This window comes from Triticum dicoccoides, chromosome 1A (genome assembly GCF_002162155.2).
Source record: "Triticum dicoccoides isolate Atlit2015 ecotype Zavitan chromosome 1A, WEW_v2.0, whole genome shotgun sequence".
Taxonomy (NCBI): Eukaryota; Viridiplantae; Streptophyta; class Magnoliopsida; order Poales; family Poaceae; genus Triticum; species Triticum dicoccoides.
This window is the reverse complement of record NC_041380.1, coordinates 158,627,419-158,637,909: the sequence shown is the minus strand read 5'-3', so window position 1 is coordinate 158,637,909 and position 10,491 is coordinate 158,627,419. Positions and strand designations below refer to the sequence as shown.

General features: G+C 43.2%; 1 long non-coding RNA gene across 17 annotated transcripts in view; it reads left to right on the top strand.

Annotated features, from left to right (window-relative positions):
• The first annotated feature begins 6,190 nt into the window (after positions 1-6,190).
• LOC119368412 overlaps positions 6,191-10,491 on the top strand; it is a 7,668-nt gene continuing 3,367 nt past the window's right edge. For 6 of the 17 annotated variants that reach the window (XR_005176655.1, XR_005176653.1, XR_005176656.1 and 3 more), the window contains exons 1-4: positions 6,217-7,004; positions 7,634-7,749; positions 7,850-9,049; positions 9,368-9,889. This is a non-coding gene — a long non-coding RNA (uncharacterized LOC119368412). Of the gene's footprint in view, positions 7,318-7,633; positions 7,750-7,849; positions 9,050-9,367; positions 9,890-10,491 lie in introns of all 17 variants that reach the window. The other 11 variants (XR_005176647.1, XR_005176642.1, XR_005176646.1 and 8 more) reach the window with 10 other exon arrangements.

The window sequence follows — 10,491 nt, the reverse complement described above, 5'->3', positions numbered from 1 at the left end:
GAAGCTCAGGGAGCATCAGTTGTATGCCAAGTTCAGCAAATGTGAGTTTTGGTTGAAGGAAGTTGGATTTCTTGGACATGTTATATCAGGAGAAGGTATAGCGGTAGATCCTACCAAGGTTGAATCAGTCACTGAGTGGTTGGCACCCACCTCAGTTGGAGAGATCCGCAGTTTTTTTGGACTCGCGGGATACTATCGGAGATTCATTCAGAATTTTTCTAAGATTGTGAAGCTTATGACAACATTGTTGAAGAAGGATACCAAGTTCCATTGGACTAAAGAATGTGAAGCAAGTTTCTAGGAGTTGAAGAAACGGTTGACTACAGCCCCAGTGCTAATTCTGCCGGATATACGCAAGGATTTCCAAGTGTATTGCGACGCCTCTCGCTTAGGACTTGGAGGAGTAATTATGCAAGACGGAAGAGTTGTTTCGTATGCCTCACGACAACTTCGACCGCATGAGTTGAATTATGCCACGCATGATTTGGAGTTAGCAGCTGTAGTGCATGCACTCAAAACCTGGAGACACTTTCTTATTGGAAACCGTTGTGATGTGTAAACGGATCACAAGAGTTTGAAGTACATTTTTACTCAGAAGGAGTTGAATCTCAGGAAAAGGAGATGGTTGGAGCTCATAAAGGATTATGACATGAAGCTGCATTATCACCCAGGCAAGGCCAATGTTGTAGCAGATGCTTTGAGCCGAAAAAGTTATGCTAATACCTTCTTAAGTAAAGGATTTCCAAAGGAGTTAGCAGAAGATCTCAGGGAACTCCGTTTGGAGATTGTTCCTAGAGGTTTTGTTACAACATTGGAAGTTCAGTCGACATTATTGGGAAAGATTCAAGAAGCTCAGGAAGAAGACAAGGAAATTGCCGAGATAAAGGAGAAGATGGCTGAAGGCAAAGCCAAAGGTTTTCGTGAGGATGAGCACGACACCTTGTGGTTTGAGGACCGTATATTTGTGTCTAACAATGCCGAGATCAGGAAGTTGATACTTCAGGAAGCTCATGACTCACCATACTCGATACACCCCAGAAACACCAAGATGTATTTGGATTTGAAGGAGCGTTTCTGGTGCACTGGAATGAAGAAGGATATTGCCGAGTATGTAGCTGTATGTGATGTATGTCAGAGATTGAAGGCAGAACATCAGAAGCCAGCAGGATTACTGCAGCCTATGCCGATACCCGAATGGAAGTGGGATAAGCTTGGCATGGATTTCATCACCGGATTACCCAGGACCCGATCGGGATATGATTCTATCTGGGTAGTAGTGGATCGCTTGACCAATATAGCTCACTTTATCCTAGTGAAAACCACCTATACAAGTGCGAAGTTGGCCAAGATATACATGACCAGGATCATATGTCTACACGGAGTTTTGAGGACCATCGTATCAGATAGAGGAATATGGTTTACTTCAAAGTTTTGGCATCAGTTGCACCAAACTTTGGGAACCATATTAGAATTCAGTACAACTTTTCACCCGCAGGCAGATGGACAGACAGAGAGAGTAAATCAGATTCTGGAGGACATGTTGAGAGCTTGTGCGCTAGATTATGGATCCAGTTGGGATGACAACTTGCCCTACGCGGAGTTCTCATCCAACAATAGTTACGAGGCCAGTTTGAAGATGGCACCGTTCGAAGCCCTGTATGGAAGGAGGTGCGGAATACCGTTGATGTGGGATGAAGTTGGAGACCGTGAGTTGTTCGGACCGGATTTGATTAAAGAGTCAGAAGAGAATGTTAAGATGATTCGGGATAGACTGAAGGTAGCTTAGTCCAGGTAGAAGAGTTATGCAGATTCAAAATGCAAGGAGGTAGTCTATGAAATCGGAAACAGAGCATATCTGCGAGTGTCACGTCTGCAGGAGTTAAACGTTTTGGAGTTAAGGGAAAGTTAGCCCCGAGATTTGTAGGACCATACCGAGTCTTGGAGCGCATGGGAGAGGTTGCCTACAAGTTAGAGTTACCCGAAGGACCATGAGGAGTTCATGATGTATTTCACATTTCCCAGTTGAAGAAGTGTCATGCAGAGATGGACGATATTCCTCTGAGAGATACAGTGCCCCTGGAAGCAATTCAGTTGGACAGTGATTTGACATATGACGAGAAACCTGTCAAAATTCTCGAGTTTGCCAGCCGAGTTACTCGCAACAAGGTTATCAAGTTCTGCAAAGTTCAGTGGAGCCACCATACTGAGGATCAAGCCACCTGGGAATGAGAGGATGATCTACACAAAGACCACCCACACCTATTTTCTAGTCAACGCTAATCTCGAGGGCGAGATTCATCTTAAGGGGGATAGGTTTGTAACATCCCAAATTTTCATTTTGGAATGTTATACATAGGTCATTCATGCATATCATATTTTATTCCATTTTCGTGTTGCGATCCTCGAAATTCTAAGCAACTCAAGGACCCACGGAGAGAGTTGGGGATCTCACTGTTTTCATATTTGAATTTTCTCAAATATCGAAACAAGGATCACTGTGATTTTAATAATTTCTCTCTCCAAAAATATTTCATATTAAAATTATATGAGAGGAGATAATATGACTTCTCCAAAATAAATGAAATGTTGGAGGAAAAATATTAAAATCAATTTATATATTTTATTTGGATTTTATTGCAATTTTATTTGAATTAGGAAAAATGCGCGTTTTTCAAAATTGCATTAGAGGCCCAAATAAATGTTCGCTTTGTGTGCTATATTTTTAGAGAACGAGAAAATTTTATTTTAGGATTTTTGGAGTCTGATTAGTATTTCTTTTAATTGTTTTTCTGCGCGTTGGAATATTTGTTTTTTTTAAGTTCTACATGACTCCGGGCCGTAACCGGCCAGGACTCCCCAGGCCGGCCCCTTTATAAATCGCGCCCCGCGACCCCGCAGCCCACCCGAGCCTAGCCGCCGCCCTGCGCCCCAAACCCTAACCCTAAGCCACCGCCGCCCGCGCCAGCCGCTGCCGCTGTGCCGCGCCGACGCCCCGTTCCGCCGCCCCACCGCCGGAGTACGCCGGCGCCGCCGTCCCGTTCCACGAGGTAGCCGTCGGTTTTTTTAAAAACCGATCGGTTTTATTTCGTAAATCTAGATCTCATTTTTTAGAATCGCTTTGTTTCGGTTTTCTCGGTTCGGTTAAATAGCGGACGTTTGTTTGTACGTTCGTTTTAACGAACGCTGTTCATCCGTTAGCCGCAGACAGCGAACGTTCGTTTGTTAGCCTATTCGTTAGTTTTTCTTTTTCTAGGGCTTTCTACAATTATTTTCGATCGTGATTTCTGCCCTGTTTTTCATTTTAGTTTATCTTTTCGCTCGTTTATCCAAATCAGGTGAAACAAGCGCCTAGATCTTCGTCTCGAAGCCCTCTTTCTGTTTAACCAACCTGGACAAGATTTTGGTACTGTAAAATTGGACTTTAGTCCAGATTAGTAAACGGGTCTTGTTTCTTTCGTAGTTTGAGTTTCGTTGCTCCGTTTGATTTGATTCTTTTTGAAAACCGGAGTTCTTCAGTTGAACTTTCTGGTTAGATCTTCTAATTTGAGTTTTATCCGTGCATCTTATCTTGATTGCTTATGTGTGCTATTGTTTGTTTGCGATAGAACACCCGGAGTGTGAAGCGTGCTACTGCGAGTCACTAGGTTTTGCAGATCGTCAGCAAGGCAAGTAACATTTTTGATCATACCCCTTTATCACCCAGGTTTTATGCATTAGTTTCAACCCTCACACATTGCATGAGTGGGATCTCTTAACATGTGGGTTTGGGAAGTAGATGATGAGGTAGAACCTATTACCTGTTTTATTATCAAACCCTTGGGAGTTAGTTCTACGTTATGCTTATATTGCTATGCTATGCTCGTACACGTGGATTGGGTTTGAGTGTATCCATGACAGATGTGAGTTGTTAATTAATGGTTCAACTTAAGGTGGCAACTTTAATACACATCTGGGTGGATTGCTTGTGGGCATCTGGAGAATACAGTGTTGTCCTAGGATATCCTGGAGTACCCATGTGATCATCCTACGGTCCGCCACCCAGGCTCAAAGGGATCATAAGATTATTCATGCTAGAAACTTCCGTGTGCAGCCACAAGGCATTATGGGCTCTGTCATAGTTGAGTATGTTGCGTGACCTCTTTCAGTGGCGGGCTAGCAGATGTAGGGAAAAGTAGGTGTAACGGTCCACCCAGAGTAAAGAGTTAATGCTTCAGAAAGACTGTGTCTCGGTCATCCGCTTCTCAAACATCCCGTAGTGCGAGAAATCCAATGGAGGAGATCGAGTCTTGTGGAAAAAAGTGCGCAAAACTCTGCAGAGTGTATAAACTAATTATGGTTAGACGTGTCTCGGTTATGGACATCTTGAGTATCTGGTACTTGAATTATTGATTTGATCTCATCACACTAAGATTAATTTGTTGGGTTGATAATTACTTTTAATTGGCATTGAGTTGGAGAAACCTTCTCAATGTTGTTTCAACTACCATAATAGTTAAGTAAAATATATTTCTTTGCTGTAGGGAAAAATTGGCTTTTCGCAAAAACATATTAACCATAGAGCCTCCACCAGCCATATATGCGTATCTCTATTTCTAATGGAGCAGTTGGTAGTCTCCGTCGGTCAATTTTCATCCCATCAAAGACGGGTTTTTTTCATCCTCGATCCCACCTCCCACATCCCAGCTATTCCGCCCTGAAACCGCGAACCAACCTAATTTTTTTTGTTAGCGATGCCCTGTCTAGGCCACGATCGCCGGTCGATTCAGAAATAACCGGTGTGAAGAAAATCTACGAAAATTAACCGCTCGCCCGTAGGAGCGATTCCTCGTGCCCTCGAAGCACTCGCACGCACGTAGTGAAAGCTCCCCTCCATCTATTTGAGAGAATTCCTTATTTGGCCCTTTCTTAAAATTTGCTTTCCTTTTTGACCCAAAAAACTTGTTTCTTTGCTTTTTGACACTTAAACTTCATTTTGTTCCTTACATGACACTTCCATCCATTTTTCCATCCAACGGTGTTAACTGACATGTACAAAGACTGTTTTGCCCTTGATGGTAGTATGTTAGCAAAAAATGGAAGAAAAATGGCGTGAACATGAATGGACGAAAGTGTTGCAGCTCCATCCGGGAGAGCCTGGCGTAGCGTGTATCCAGGAGGGCCACGCCAGCGCCCAGCAGCAGCCGGCAGCGCGTAGCGTGTATCCAGGAGGGCCACGCCAGCGCCCAGCAGCAGCCGGCAGCGCGTAGCGTGTATCCAGGAGGGCCACGCCAGCGCCCAGCAGCAGCCGGCAGCGCGCGCGCGCGCACACACACACACGAGTACTCCTACATAACAAGGATGCACACATACCCAGCAAGCACACACAGGCATCGCATCACAGACGCAGCACGACACCAAGTACTGGGCTTCCCGTGTCGCTGTGTCGGCGCCGTCCCGGCGGCCATATCGCCATTTTTCTTTATCCTTAAATCGAAAAAATGATACTGCACAGATATTGCATCGGACGTGTCCGACGTGTCCGACGTATTATATTGCATAGATTTTGCATGTTGGAACAGTGCACGCTAGTCTAGCCGGCACCTCACCGGCGTACGCCATCGGAGTAGCTGGATCAATTCAATCTCGGCAGGTAGTGACTCATTGATTCGTGTGTGTGGGTAGTTTAGATGATTATTTAGACTTGATGGAGACATTTTTTGAAACGACTCCTGTAGAATCAGAAGCTTGTGCTCTTGGCTTCTTGCAAATTGTAGCGAGTCAATCTGTAACAAAATGGCATGAGCGTGTGCCACAATCGAGGTGCGAACACAGCTAAGGGATATCACTTGTTGACATACTGCGGTCTAATTTATCACCCGTAACATTAACCTGTACAAATTTATACGCTACAGTAGAGGCTGAATGGGTCGTCATTGTTCTGCTCCTAATGTAGTAATTATGATTAGTCCCATGCAACATTTTTTTGTATTTAGACATCTGGTACTATTTTTTGTTTGTTATTCAACCATGACAAAATATATATCATGTTACCTTTGTGTTTGCATGTAAATAATCTGGTCACATACTACACAAGGGGTAAAATCGTCTTTTTAGGTCAGACTTAACACCGTTACTAGCCAAAACTGACGGAAATGTCACGTAAGGAACAAAATAAAGTTTTAATGACAAAAAGGGAAGAAACAAGTTTTTGAGGCCAAAAAGAGAAGCAAATTTTATGAAATGGCCAAATAAAGAATTCTCTCCATCTATTTCCTACGATCCCTCAAGGACGCCCCAGCCCCCGAGACGATCCGCCGCCGCCGAGGACCGAGTGGAACCGCCGCCTCCACGTCGCCGCCGGCGGCGCTGGCCAGGCTCCCCACCGATGGGCGCGCCGGGTCGCCGCTCCTCGAGGCCAGTTCCCCTCGTTGCTCCAGATCGCGCCTCAGTTTGTGATCCCTTGGGGATCCTGCCAGGCCGCCGCCGCCGAGGACTGAGTGGAGACGCCGCCTCCACGTCGTCGCCGCCGGCGCTGGCCAGGCTCCCCACCGATGGGCGCGCCGGGTCGCCGCTCCTCGCGGCCAGTTCCCCTCGCTGCTCCAGATCGCGTCTCGGTTTGTAATCCCTTGGGGATCCTGCCGGTGCTTGAGGCGTCCGCGATGGTGCGGACTCAGGACCGAGCGGTGGGGCACATCATGCGTTCTGGTTGAGAGATTGGTCTGGCTGGCGTGGGAACTGAACTGCCGTCGATGGATTTTTTTGGTAGCTTGGCTGCATGTTGCTTCAGATTTGGTACTACCCCCATCTCTCTCTCTCTGTTTGTGTGTGTGTGGGCGTGCGCGCGAAGCAGTCGATCTCTAATTGCCGACTGCCGACCCATCGCCCCAATGGCCGTCGCATCAGTTCCATACCGCTACAGCACTGCCAGCCACCGTCGTTGTATTGCCTTGGATTCAGTTGTGGCTTCGGCTGGAACGGTGTTGTCTGATGCCCTGGTCCAAGCGGGTTTGGTCCGCTGATGCCAGGTATGAGATGCTCTTGAGACTGATCGCTCCATGTGGGCATGCGTGTAATGGGTATCATGGTCTGTAGAGGCAACCTTTTTTGGGTAGAAAAATGAGGGGTGATGATGATGATCAAGATAGTCGTGTTGTATGGGTACTAAATAGACCCTGAATGGGTGACCATGTTCGGGTTGCCCTTACAGCCCACACTTACCTCTCTTGCAGCCTGTTCAATTCATCGCCAATGTTGGATTATCTGTCCACGGTCGTTCTGACAAGTGCAAACCATGGCAGTTCTCTTACACTGTGATGGGTAGATTATGCAGCAAAAGATGTGAGTGTTGGGCTTGAGATGAAAGACAAAACTGAGTCCTCTTTTGCTACATTACAGATACTCATTGTTTCACAGTTGAGTTGCATTTTGTTTTGGATTTGGTACAATCGTCATCACACTCTCTTTCTCAAACACTAAACCAAATCAGTTGCATTACATTTTACCTCAAATCTTTGTCTATAGTCACTTATAGGATTAGAAGTTTGAATGAGCACAATCTGTATCAAACAGTATCTGCCCTTATTGTTTTTGACATGAAAATGATGTTTGCTTTACATTGAGCAACCACCTTATGTCCTTTAATATGTAATTGCAGGTAGTACATTGTAGATGCTGATCCAAAATGCATAGAAACATGGGTAGAGATGGGAACTATCAAAGCAATTGGAACTATCTGGGACGAACAGCTTCATCATCTTATACTGCTAACATGTAATACTTCATTTATGTACAACATAACGATGCCTCTTATGTATCTTTCTATTGTATTGAAACCATAACGCAGTTAACTGTTGAATTTGCCCTGCAACAGGATTGACCGATCTAGGAGATACTTATGAGCTTCTGAAGCTCGATTGTTCAGATTATCATGGGCGAGATGACAATGAAGAGCCTGATATAGTAAGTGTCGATCTTCTGATCTTGGCATATAGCAAGTGTTTAGCTTCATAAATGAGTTCTGTAGTATGTGCCTTTCTTCTCCATAACTGGATGAAACATATGATTCAGAGGTCGAGGTCCTCTAAATGGAATTTGCAGACATTATCCTCAATAATTGAATTTGTACCAAACTTGATGGGTAACTTTATTTTAATATTCTGCTGGCCGTCATTTGCTCTATTTGTTTATTTATTTTCCTAGCAACTATGTGCTGTTACAAGCTTCATTCTGAATTTTGATGTAAATCTCATGTTCCTAGGTCCACCATGACATCAATGCACCATTGTCCCGCTATTTCATTACACCGGACAGTAATCATATTTTACTGGCAATCAGCTAATCAGTGACTATAGTGATGTTCTCATCATCAAGGCACTGCAAATAGGTGTTTGTGTAATTAAATTAGACATGTGGCCAAATTCTTCTAAAGATGACACTGATATTCTCCATCAAAGTACTGAATATGACTTCCGCTGACAGTACTCATAGTTATGCTTCCGTTACTGAAATCTTCATGAGTGTGGATCCTATATGATTCTCTTCATATAAAATACTACTATTTTGGGAAAGGCATCTAGCTGAGTTTTAATGAAACTCTTGAGCGAAAAATATTTCTAACGGTGTTAGAACGACAACTGACAAGGACTGCCACGATTAGAGCTACCATTTGGCCCCATGTTTCAGTATGCAGTCAAGCATGCAATAAAGGTAATGACAGGGCATTTTGTAGTTTCGGGTAGTGCATGTAGTTTTCGCCAAATTGTATGTTACAGTTAACATCGTAGGAGATTGGAATTCTGAATTTGGATGCTTTCATGCAGATCGAAGAAGTAGAATACTCCCTCCGATCCAAATTACTTGTCGTTGAAATAGATGCATCTATAATTGACATACATCTAAGATACATCCATTTCAGCAACAAGTAATACGGATTGGAGGGAGTATCAATTTTGCTGTGTTGAAGTCGTTATGGAGGTGACAAGGAATCTATATTGCTCTGTAGATGACGACATTGTGCATTGCAATATATATTGCTCTGTAGAAAAATACATTTATGTGGAGTATGCTTCAGGTAATTCACCAATGCATTTGTTTCATCATTTCTTTTTGACTATTAACTGCGTGGGCAAGTGTCTAATAATAGAAAAGTTCCCCATTGGGTCGCTACTACAACTAAATGGGCTTGTGAATAGCTGTAGAATGTACTCTATTTTGTTCCCCGTTGAAGGGCAATGTTCCTGTTGGTCTCTCAAAAGAACTGAAAGAAATGCAACCTTGACAATTGAATGCCCACATTCCTTGTTGGAGATCATAGAGCTATATACATTAATGAGTTATTATGTTGATGCACATTGCATTGCATTTACTAAACTTGTTTTCTTCTTACCAGATTCAGTGGTAATGTAATTTTGGTCGGGCAGGGGTTTGTGAAGAAAACTAGCAAGGTTCATAGATGCACCCAGGTGGAATGTTTACTTTCCAAATGTCAAGTATTTAAAAAAAATTAGACATATAAATGTCTGAGTCCTTTGTGTGCTTGTCAAATATCATGCAAAAATGATAAGGAGGACGAGGTTATGAGGTAATGTGCTCGGGCGGGAGGAAGAGGTACTGGTTCAAACCATGAAAGTTCTTAGCTCATAATTGCTACCAATTCTACAGAAAAGGTTGTGATTTTGTTAACCTGACTAGAGCTTTCATGTTATGTCAGTCCTTTATTTAGATGATTTAGCTGTTGACCTACCGTTCCTTTCTAGATGATTACTTGCAGTTCTTTTACTAAGGCAGTGCATCTAGGGTTTCTTTACTTGCTCACTGACCATTCAGTTCAATGACGGCCAATGCGGTAGAATCGAGGCTGCAACTCTAGCACTTCAAAGAGGAAAAGAAAACATGACTACTTCATGGCGAGGTAAGGAGTGGCTTAATTGAATCTGCTACATTGTTATTTTTACATTGAGATTGCAATCATACAAGGACTATTATTGATTATTCAATGACTCGATGTTAATTTTGATTTTAATTATACTGGTGAACAACTTAAAAATGTCGTAATATAATTATAGCAAATATATTATGGTATATTTCCTACAGAGATCAAGCAGAGCTAATCTACCGACTTCAGATTACTCTGTGCGATAGTGTGCAACTTTCGGAAGTACATTTTTCTCTTATAAAATCAATGTTGAGTGGTCCATTAGGTTTCTGTGATTAAAAAGGTTGTAGACAACTTCACAAGAAAAATCATTGGAGCTTGGTCTTGGCGATTACATTTTCAATTAGGTATTCCAGTCTGAAAGGGAGATTATTTTGTTGATGGTACAGGATGGTGCAATTTTTATGATTGATTGCTTTATTACTGCTGAATATTTGCGATGTTGGCCTGTTTGGCGCTTGTTATTGCGAGTCCTTATTTGTTCGGGCTTCCCTTCTGCTTTATCTCTTATTACGTGACAACTTTAGCTTTGATTTTTGTCTCTCTGGAGTTCCCTAAAGAATTACTTAGAGTAATGC